The sequence below is a fragment of the Pseudophryne corroboree genome, chromosome 4, assembly GCF_028390025.1.
Source record: "Pseudophryne corroboree isolate aPseCor3 chromosome 4, aPseCor3.hap2, whole genome shotgun sequence".
NCBI classification, from domain to species: Eukaryota; Metazoa; Chordata; class Amphibia; order Anura; family Myobatrachidae; genus Pseudophryne; species Pseudophryne corroboree.
The window spans coordinates 82,516,652-82,526,890 of NC_086447.1; positions in this window are offsets into that span (position 1 = coordinate 82,516,652).

Below are 10,239 nucleotides of genomic sequence, written 5' to 3' on the forward strand. Positions count from 1 at the left end.
GATGGCGGGCTTCGGTCCTGCTCGTTTTTTTTATACTGGCGGAGTTTTTATAATAAGATTTTACTCACCGGTAAATCTATTTCTCGTAGTCCGTAGTGGATGCTGGGAACTCCGTAAGGATCATGGGGAATAGACGGGCTCCGCAGGAGACTGGGCACTCTAAAAGAAAGATTAGGTACTATCTGGTGTGCACTGGCTCCTCCCTCTATGCCCCTCCTCCAGACCTCAGTTAGGACACTGTGCCCGGAAGAGCTGACACGATAAGGAAGGATTTTGAATCCCGGGTAAGACTCATACCAGCCACACCAATCACACCGTATAACTCGTGATACTATACCCAGTTAACAGTATGAAATATAACTGAGCCTCTCAACAGATGGCTCAACAATAACCCTTTAGTTAGGCAATAACTATATACAAGTATTGCAGACAATCCGCACTTGGGATGGGCGCCCAGCATCCACTACGGACTACGAGAAATAGATTTACCGGTGAGTAAAATCTTATTTTCTCTGACGTCCTAGTGGATGCTGGGAACTCCGTAACAGTGCCGTTTCTAGGGGCGGGCGAGCCGTGCAACTGCACGGGGCGCCCGCCGCGGCACTTAGTTACTCCTTCTTGCCTCTCCCGAGCGCTCCTGCTCGGGGGGCGGAGTTTCGCGGAATGACGCGTTGCGTCGTGACGTCACGACGCACACGCGTCATTCCGCAAAGCCCCGCCCCCCGAGCAGGAGCGCTCGGGAGAGGCGAGAAGGAGAAGCAAGAAGGAGGAGGCGGCCGGCGCGGGACATGAGGCGGCGGGACCGAAGAGCGGGAAGACGTAAGTATTCTCTCTCTCTCCCCCTTCCTTCTCCTCAGCTTGAAACCTGCCTGCCGCTGCCGCACTGTGTAAAATGGGGGCACCTGCCTATGGGGATACCTGCCTGCCACACTGTGTAATATGGGGGCACCTGCCTATGGGGATACCTGCCTGCCACACTGTGTAATATGGGGGCACCTGCCTATGGGGATACCTGCCTGCCACACTGTGTAATATGGGGGCACCTGCCTGCGTACTGTGTAATATGGGGGAACCTGCCTGCGTACTGTGTAATATGGGGGCACCTGCCTGCGTACTGTGTAATATGGGGGCACCTGCCTGCGTACTGTGTAATATGGGGGCATCTGCCTGCGTACTGTGTAATATGGGGGCATCTGCCTGCGTACTGTGTAATATGGGGGCACCTACCTGCGTACTGTGTAATATGGGGGCATCTGCCTGCGTACTGTGTAATATGGGGGCATCTGCCTGCGTACTGTGTAATATGGGGGCATCTGCCTGCGTACTGTGTAATATGGGGGCACCTGCCTGCGTACTGTGTAAAATGGGGATATCTGCCTGCCGTGCTGTGTAAAATGGGGATATCTGCCTGCCGTGCTGTGTAAAATGGGGATATCTGCCTGCTGTGCTGTGTAAAATGTGGATATCTGCCTGCCGCGCTGTGTAAAATGGGGATACCTGCCTGCTGCACTTTGTAAAATGGGGATACCTGCCTGCGTACTGTGTAAAATGGGGGCACCTGCCTGCGTACTGTGTAAAATGGGGATACCAGCCTTCCGTGCTGTGTAAAATGGGGACACCTGCCTGCCGCGCTGTGTAAAATGGGGACACCTGACTGCCGCGCTGTGTAATATGGGGACACTTGCCTGCTGTAATGTGTAAAAAGGGGACATTTTTATTTTCTCCGTACTGTGGTGGGTGTGATGATATCAGATGAGGCCACGCCCATTTTAATCAGGCCACACACCCTTGACGGGAGCGCGCGCCTACGGCGCGCGCATGCTTTTTCTTTTTATGGCTATATGGGGGGGCACACTTTTTTTTTTTTTTTTTAGAGCAATAGGGGGGGGGGGGGGGCGCATTTTGAAATCTCGCACTGGGAGCCAAATTGTCTAGAAATGGCCCTGCTCCGTAAGGACCATGGGGATTATACCAAAGCTCCCAAACGGGCGGGAGAGTGCGGATGACTCTGCAGCACCGAATGAGAGAACTCAAGGTCCTCCTCAGCCAGGGTATCAAATTTGTAAAATTTAGCAAACGTGTTTGCCCCTGACCAAGTTGCAGCTCGGCAAATTTGTAAAGCCGAGACCCCTCGGGCAGCCGCCCAAGATGAGCCCACTTTCCTTGTGGAATGGGCTTTTACTGATTTAGGATGCGGCAATCCAGCCGCAGAATGCGCCAGCTGAATTGTGCTACAAATCCAGCGAGCAATAGTCTGCTTAGAAGCAGGAGCACCTAGTTTGTTGGGTGCATACAGGATAAAAAGCGAGTCAGTTTTCCTGACTCCAGCCGTCCTGGAAACATTAATTTTCAAGGCCCTGACTACGTCCAGTAACTTGGAATCTTCCAAGTCCCTAGTAGCCGCAGGCACTACAATAGGTTGATTCAAGTGAAAAGCTGATACCACCTTAGGGAGAAACTGGGGACGAGTCCTCAATTCTGCCCTATCCATATGGAAAATCAGATAAGGGCTTTTACATGACAAAGCCGCCAATTCTGACACACGCCTGGCCGAAGCCAAGGCCAATAACATGACCACTTTTCCACGTGAGATATTTCAAATCCACAGTTTTAAGTGGCTCAAACCAATGTGATTTCAGGAAACTCAACACCACGTTGAAATCCCAAGGTGCCATAGGAGGCACAAAAGGGGGCTGAACATGTAGCACTCCCTTTACAAATGTCTGAACTTCAGGCAGTGAAGCCAGTTCTTTCTGGAAGAAAATCGACAGAGCCGAAATCTGGACCTTAATGGAACCCAATTTTAGGCCCATAGTCACTCCCGACTGTAGGAAGTACAGAAAACGACCCAGATGAAATTCCTCAGTAGGGGCCTTCCTGGCCTCACATCACGCAACATATTTTCGCCAAATACGGTGATAATGGTTTGCGGTTACTTCTTTCCTAGCTTTTATCAGCGTAGGAATGACTTCCTCCGGAATGCCCTTTTCCTTTAGGATCCGGAATTCAACCGCCATGCCGTCAACGCAGCTGCGGTAAGTCTTGGAACAGACAGAGCCCCTGCTGTAGCAGATCCTGTCTGAGCGGTAGAGGCCATGGGTCCTCTGATATCATTTCTTGAAGTTCTGGGTACCAAGCTCTTCTTGGCCAATCCGGAACCACGAGTATCGTTCTTACTCCTCGCCTTCTTATTATTCTCAGTACCTTTGGTATGAGAGGCAGAGGAGGGAACACATAAACCGACTGGTACACCCACGGTGTCACTAGAGCGTCCACAGCTATCGCCTGAGGGTCCCTTGACCTGGCGCAATATCTCTTTAGCTTTTTGTTGAGGCGGGACGCCATCATGTCCACCTGTGGCCTTCCCAACGGTTTACCAACATTTGGAAGACTTCTGGATGAAGTCCCCACTCTCCCGGGTGTAGGTCGCGTCTGCTGAGGAAGTCTGCTTCCCAGTTGTCCACTCCCGGAATGAACACTGCTGACAGTGCTAAGACGTGATTTTCCGCCCATCGGAGAATCCTTGTGGCTTCTGCCATCGCCATCCTGCTTCTTGTGCCGCCCTGTCGGTTTACATGGGCGACTGCCGTGATGTTGTCTGATTGGATCAGTACCGGCTGGTTTTGAAGCAGGGGCCTTGCCTGACTTAGGGCATTGTAAATGGCCCTCAGTTCCAGAATATTTATGTGTAGGGACGACTCCTGACTTGACCAAAGTCCTTGGAAATTTCTTCCCTGTGTGACTGCCCCCCAGCCTCGAAGGCTGGCATCCGTGGTCACCAGGACCCAGTCCTGTATGCCGAATCTGCGGCCCTCTAGAACAGCGTTTTTCAACCGCTGTGCCGCGGCACACTAGTGTGCCGCGAGCGGTTGCCAGGTGTGCCGCTGCTCGCCGCTGACATCACCCACCGGAAATGCCCGCCGCCTGTCAGAGGTGGATGCCGCTGCCATCACTCGCTGCCTCGGCCAGCGATGTCCTCTTCCGCAGGCAGACCTATGGTGACGTGCGTGACTCATAGGTCACGCACGTCACGTAGCCCTGCCACCCGCCTGCTGCTGCCGGAGTCTCCGTCCCTTCTCAGCGTTAGTCACTGCTCTTGCCACAGACTGAGAGGGAGAACTCTTTTTTATGTACAGCAGCAGGGTAAATTAAATGAATGATGTTTTTATTTGTGTGTGTAATTACTGTGCGGGGGGGGGGGAGTAGGAAAGAGAGGGAGGCAGGCTATGTGTGCTATTACTGGTGTGGGGGCTGTGTGTGGTATCACTGGGGGGGGGGGGGAGAGGCAAGCTGTGTGTGGTATTACATGGGGGGGCAGGCTACAGAGTGTGTGGAATTACTGGGGGGGGGAGGGGTGGCGAGCTGTGTGTGGAATTGATGGGGGGGGAGACTGTGGAATAATATGGGGGGACAGTTTGTAGGTTTACTGGAAAGGGGGAGGGGGAGGTGAGGCCAATGAGTGGAATTACTATGGGGAGCAGTGTGTGGAATTAATGTGGGGGCCAAGGTGTTTTATTACTGCAGGGACTGATGTGCTTTATTACTTCTGGTGGCCAAAGTTCTTTATTAAAGTAGGGACCAATGTGTTTTATTACTGTGGGGGCCAATGTGCTTTATTACAGTGAGGGTGAAAGCATTAGTTTTATTACAGTGTTGGCTAATATATGTTGAGATTTGTAATTATATATTATATTTGATTTAAAAAAAAAAAAAACTGATGGTGTGCCTTGCCAATTATAAAATCTTTTTCAGTGTGCCACGGGTTTAAAAAGGTTGAAAATCACTGCTCTAGAAGAAGAGCACTCTGCAGCCACCACAGCAGAGACACCTTGGTCCTTGGAGACAGGGTTATCAGACGATGCATCTGAAGATGCGATCCCGACCACTTGTCCAAGAGGTCCCACTGAAAGGTTCTTGCATGGAACCTGCCGAATGGAATTGCTTCGTATGGAGCTACCATTTTTCCGAGGATTCGTGTGCAGTGATGCACCAATACCTGTATTGGTTTTAGGAGGTCTCTGACTAGAGATGACAGCTCCTTGGCTTTCTCCTGCGGGAGAAACATTTTTTTCTGTTCTGTGTCCAGAACCATCCCCAGGAACAGTAGTCGTGTGGAAGGAACCAGCTGTGGAATGTTTAGAATCCATCCGTGCTGTTGTAGCACTTCCCGAGATAGTGCTACTCCGACCAACAACTGCTCCTTGGACCTCGCCCTTATAAGGAGATCGTCCAAGTACGGGATAATTAAAACTCCCTTTTTTCGAAGGGATATCATCATTTCTGCCATTACCTTGATAAACACCCTCGGTGCCGTGGACAGTCCAAACGGCAGTGTCTGGAATTGGTAATGGCAATCCTGTACCACAAACCTGAGGTACTCCTGGTGAGGATGGTAAATGGGGACATGCAGGTAAGCATCCTTGATGTCCAGGGATACGATGTAATCCCCCTCGTCCAGGCTTGCAATAACCGCCCTGAGCGATTCCATCTTGAACTTGAATTTTTTTATGTATGTGTTCAAGGATTTCAAATTTAAAATGGGTCTCACCGAACCGTCCGGTTTCGGTACCACAAACAGTGTGGAATAGTAACCCCCTCCTTGTTGAAGTAGGGACACCTTGACTATCACCTGCTGGGAATACAGCTTGTGAATTGCCTCTAGCACAGCCTCCCTGCCCGAGGGAGTTGTCGGCAAGGCAGATTTGAGGAAAACGGCGGGGGGGAGACATCTCGAATTCAGCTTGTACCCCTGAGATACTACTTGAAGGATCCAGGGATCCTGTGAGCGAGCCCACTGATCGCTGAAATTTTTGAGGCGGCCCCCCACCGTACTTGGCTACGCCTGTGGAGCCCCCGCGTCATGCGGTGGGCTCAGAGGAAGCGGGGGAAGAATTTTGATTCTGGGAACTGGCTGACTGGAGCAGCTTTTTCCCTCTTCCCTTGTCTCTGTGCAGAAAGGAAGCGCCTTTGACCCGCTTGCTTTTCTGAAGCCGAAGGGACTGTACCTGATAATACAGTGCTTTCTTAGGCTGTGAGGAAACCTGAGGTAAAAAAATTTCTTCCCAGCTGTTGCTGTGGATACGAGGTCCCAGAGACCATCCCCAAACAATTCCTCACCCTTATAAGGCAGATCTATGTGCCTGACAATGCTAAATTCTTTTGTCGTATAAACAACCCTTAATGAAGTCTAAGAACACTGTACGCTGTTTACTTAAGAAGTACCGTAAGGGTACGCTAGTTGCGTAACGATCGCTCAGCCGAAGGCGAGGCGCTCAAGCGTCACGTTCGCTCACGGCCCAGTGATCACAGGACAACACGTTATTGGCGATGACTAGAGTAACGATTCGCTATGGCGTAGCGGACGCTCGAGACCACGAGGAGATCACCAGCGGCGCAGACGCTCACAACGCTATACCTTTATGTCTAAACCTTTTATCAATGAAATACACAGAATACCTTAATGTGAATACAGGGTGTAAGTGCAACCTTGTGTAACCTGACTAACTACAAAGCTGCTTGAGCGTCACCGACGCTCAAGTGAACACTTAAAACTATAGGAAATACACAGATACTGGTTTAGGGTCCAAAGCCTATTAACTGTATTATATCTAATATACTTGTAAAAGAGAATCACAGTACAAATGATACACTACAATATAACAGAGACTTCCTAACCGAATAACTATACAAGAAATACAATACAATACTATGCTGATCTAATACAATACAATACTAGTCTAGGGGAGATGTGAGAGAAAAGAGAAGGGAGAGAGAGAGAGAGAGAAATGGAGAGAGATGAGAGAAATTGGCTCACAGTAAGACAATGATTACGGAGAGAAACTTACGCACAAAGGGTATGATCGCATGCGCCTCGATATCCAGCTCCCGATTATCAGCAAGAAAACCGTTGATGAGAGTGAAGTTGGATATGGTCGGCCTGCCTATTTATGCCCCACACACAATGCAATCTCATAGTCCCTACAATCCCATTGTCCATTGGACGAAGGAATTCGGCCCCGTATCATAACAAAAGGTCATAGGTTGATTCATACAGGTGGGCTGTGACGATTTCCAACAGCTCAGGTGGGTGGGAAACTGGGTTTCCCGCCGCATACCTGAGTATGAGTAAATAATAGAAATGGACATAAACTTCTTATGTCCATAACTATCCGCACGAGCGATTAATACGCTCCAAACCAACACCGGAATATTGTTAATTAAATGCTCTTCCGATGGGTACCAAACACTGCTGTATGACTCCTGTTAGACCCTTCCTACAATACAAAGAGGGATTCCTCCGTTCAGGGACATTCTATATTAACCAAACTTTCAGAATCTATCAATGGGACCATGATCTACAAACTACATTAATTGTGGAAATATGTAACGATTGGGTCGCACGCTACGACTACATACTCCTTACCGTAAATACGCATACCGATGCGAGCGGGTGCACGCATCAGCGGGTATGCGCTATCACGGGAAAGCGCACGCATGCGCAGCGCGGGCCAGCGTGAGGTGCAAATATGGCAGAGTGTATGGGGATATTTTTCTGACTTTGACAGTCCACCCTTTGGCAGTCAATAATAACTGCCACCTTCAAAACATTTCAAAAAGGAGAAAAATATAAGTCAGGGGTTAATTCATTTCCATGGTTGGGTAAGGAAGAAGAGAGGAGTAGGTGTGAAAAGGGTATGACCTAGTGAGATAGCAGAAGCATGTGTGTATGAGTCCATGTTTGGGGGGGGTCATGTATCATCGTGCCGTACGTGTTGTAAATCAAGCTTCGAGGTATTGCGAAGTATACATTTGAATTCCTTCTTATCCCGTGGTACAGGTCTGTGGATGGGCTGTCAAACTTTACCGAGCTCTTTTCGGCTTTTGAACAAAATGGGGAGCACATTTTAGTTGATGATACATGAATGGGGGAATATGTGATTGCTGATATCTGTGCCTGTATTCCCTATACTATGTGTGTTATTACCTGAGGGTTGTAGAGATGAAGAAAAGACATAATTACGGTAAATGCGGGGGTATTCTATGTCAGGGAAATGTACATCTGTTGTTGAAGTTTTGTTCGGTATCTGTTGAGAGTCGTCTTCTTTGCGCTGTATTGCTCCTTGGGCATGAGCAAATAGCTTTGTCAGTGCCATCAGATTTACAAAAAATGTTGGGCTAGCGTGAGTTTAAAAATACTAGGGAAACTGGGGATCCATGGCAAAGTTCATCAAATGTCCATTTCTCAAGTGGTCAAAACTTCATCTTTGGTGCTTGTCTGTTGTCTGTATAGCGTCTCGTCAACTTCCTCGTCCAAGGGGGTCTTTGTATCTTGGGGAAAAGCAGAAAAACAGGTGAAAGAAACGGACCGTATAATCGCATTTTTCATCACATCCTGGTTTCTATCATTGGGTCATAAATCAAATCCAGGTTAATTACGGTTTCCTCACTCCTCAAGCTCATCACTTTTGTACTTTGTTTGCACCTCATTAAAGCCTGCCCGCATCTAAATATCAATCCAATAGATATAACAACACCTAAGATACATAGGAGAAACTTTCCAACATCCATTATGACTCCTTGAGCCCAGTCTCCTAAACCGGAGAACCAATTTCGCGGGTTCAACCATGACACCCAACTAGTCAGCTCATTACCTACAGCGGCAAGGGTGAGATTGTGTTTTCGGCGAAATTCCCATTTTAATTGGAGAATATCGTCCATCTTTTGGTCTATGACCTCTACCGGATCCTCGGTGCTATTTGTGATATACGTGCAACACTTTATGCCGTACTGTGTTGCCAATGTAACACAATATCCGCCTGTTACTGCTGTAAGATAATTAAGAACCATCCTATGCTGAACTAGTTCTGTTTTATAAGCTTGAAGTTCTCTTCCAGTGTATCTGAACGTGTCATCATACATTTCAGTGATATTATCTAACAAATTGGCGAGTGCGGAAATGTATCTATAATTCATCACTCCTCGAGCGGTGCGAGTGAAATCTAACGCTACCAGAACCTGAATCCCGGTGGATTCATGGATAAGATCAGAGGCCGGATGCTCTAACCTTTCTGACAGTTGTCTTTTAACTCGGTGCTCGTAATGAGTGTGAGTATAAGGAGCTTGGGCACCACGGTGTATGTCCTTCATTTTGTCATGTGTAACAGTCATCACTTCAGGCAATACTTTTCCAATATAACACAATCCTTCAGAGTTTGGGGCAAGCCACTTGTACGCCTTTCTCCCGCATATGAAATATGCATCATCGGGGAGAACATATGGGACAGAGAAGGACATTACCATATTACACACCTTCCAGGTGAATTCTCCTGACCCTAATTCTTCCATCTGCTTAATGCACGTATCGGTTTGTACGATATGTGCACAGTATCCTGGTGATACTTCTCCAACTCTAGTAATCCTATTTCCTAAGGTATATCGATACCGGAAAGATTTTCCTCTACTGGCTATGTGGCGTACAAGCTCTGTATCTGTAGGCATTCTATCTGCTCTGTGTGAAAAGGTCATGGTAAGGTTGCTCCATGACACTTCCCAATTTCCCGGCTTACGGGGATTGGAGATATTAAAACATAAGAGGGACCTATCCACATGGTATTGGTGGAGCTTCAAACTAGGAGGGCTGGAGATGTTAAACCTCCGGTCCACCGGTCTCCCACCACTTAGCTCAAGTACCTCCCCTAACGTTAAAGGAAATGGTACTAGCCCTGATTTGCTATGACCCTGAGGTACTTGAGAGCATACCCAACAATCTGTTTGGTTTAATACGTTACCCACTAAGGAGTGATAGTCACTCAATGGATGCCGGTCCATATGGATATTAAAACTGGATTGGCATTTCTTTATGCACCCATCCTCAATCAAATTGTCACAGAGCCTACAGATACAGTTTTCTTCAGCTAACAATCCATCACAATTTCTTCTATCGGACCGTTTTCTGATACTCGCCTTTGCTTGTTGGTTTGGTTGATCTTGGAAAACTACGCCTCCATCATCATAATCGGAACCCATTCCAGAACCTCTCTCGACCTCTATGGTACTCTCGCCGGAACAGACTGCTCTGGTCAACATCATGGTTAACATCAAAATCCGGATCACAGTCTCTTGGGGCAAGTCCATCTTTGAGGAGGAAATAGAGAAGAATGAGAAGGGGGAAAAAGAAATTTTAAGGGAGAGGGGATGGGAAGTGGAGAAAAACAATAAAAGGGAGAAGGGAGTCAACAA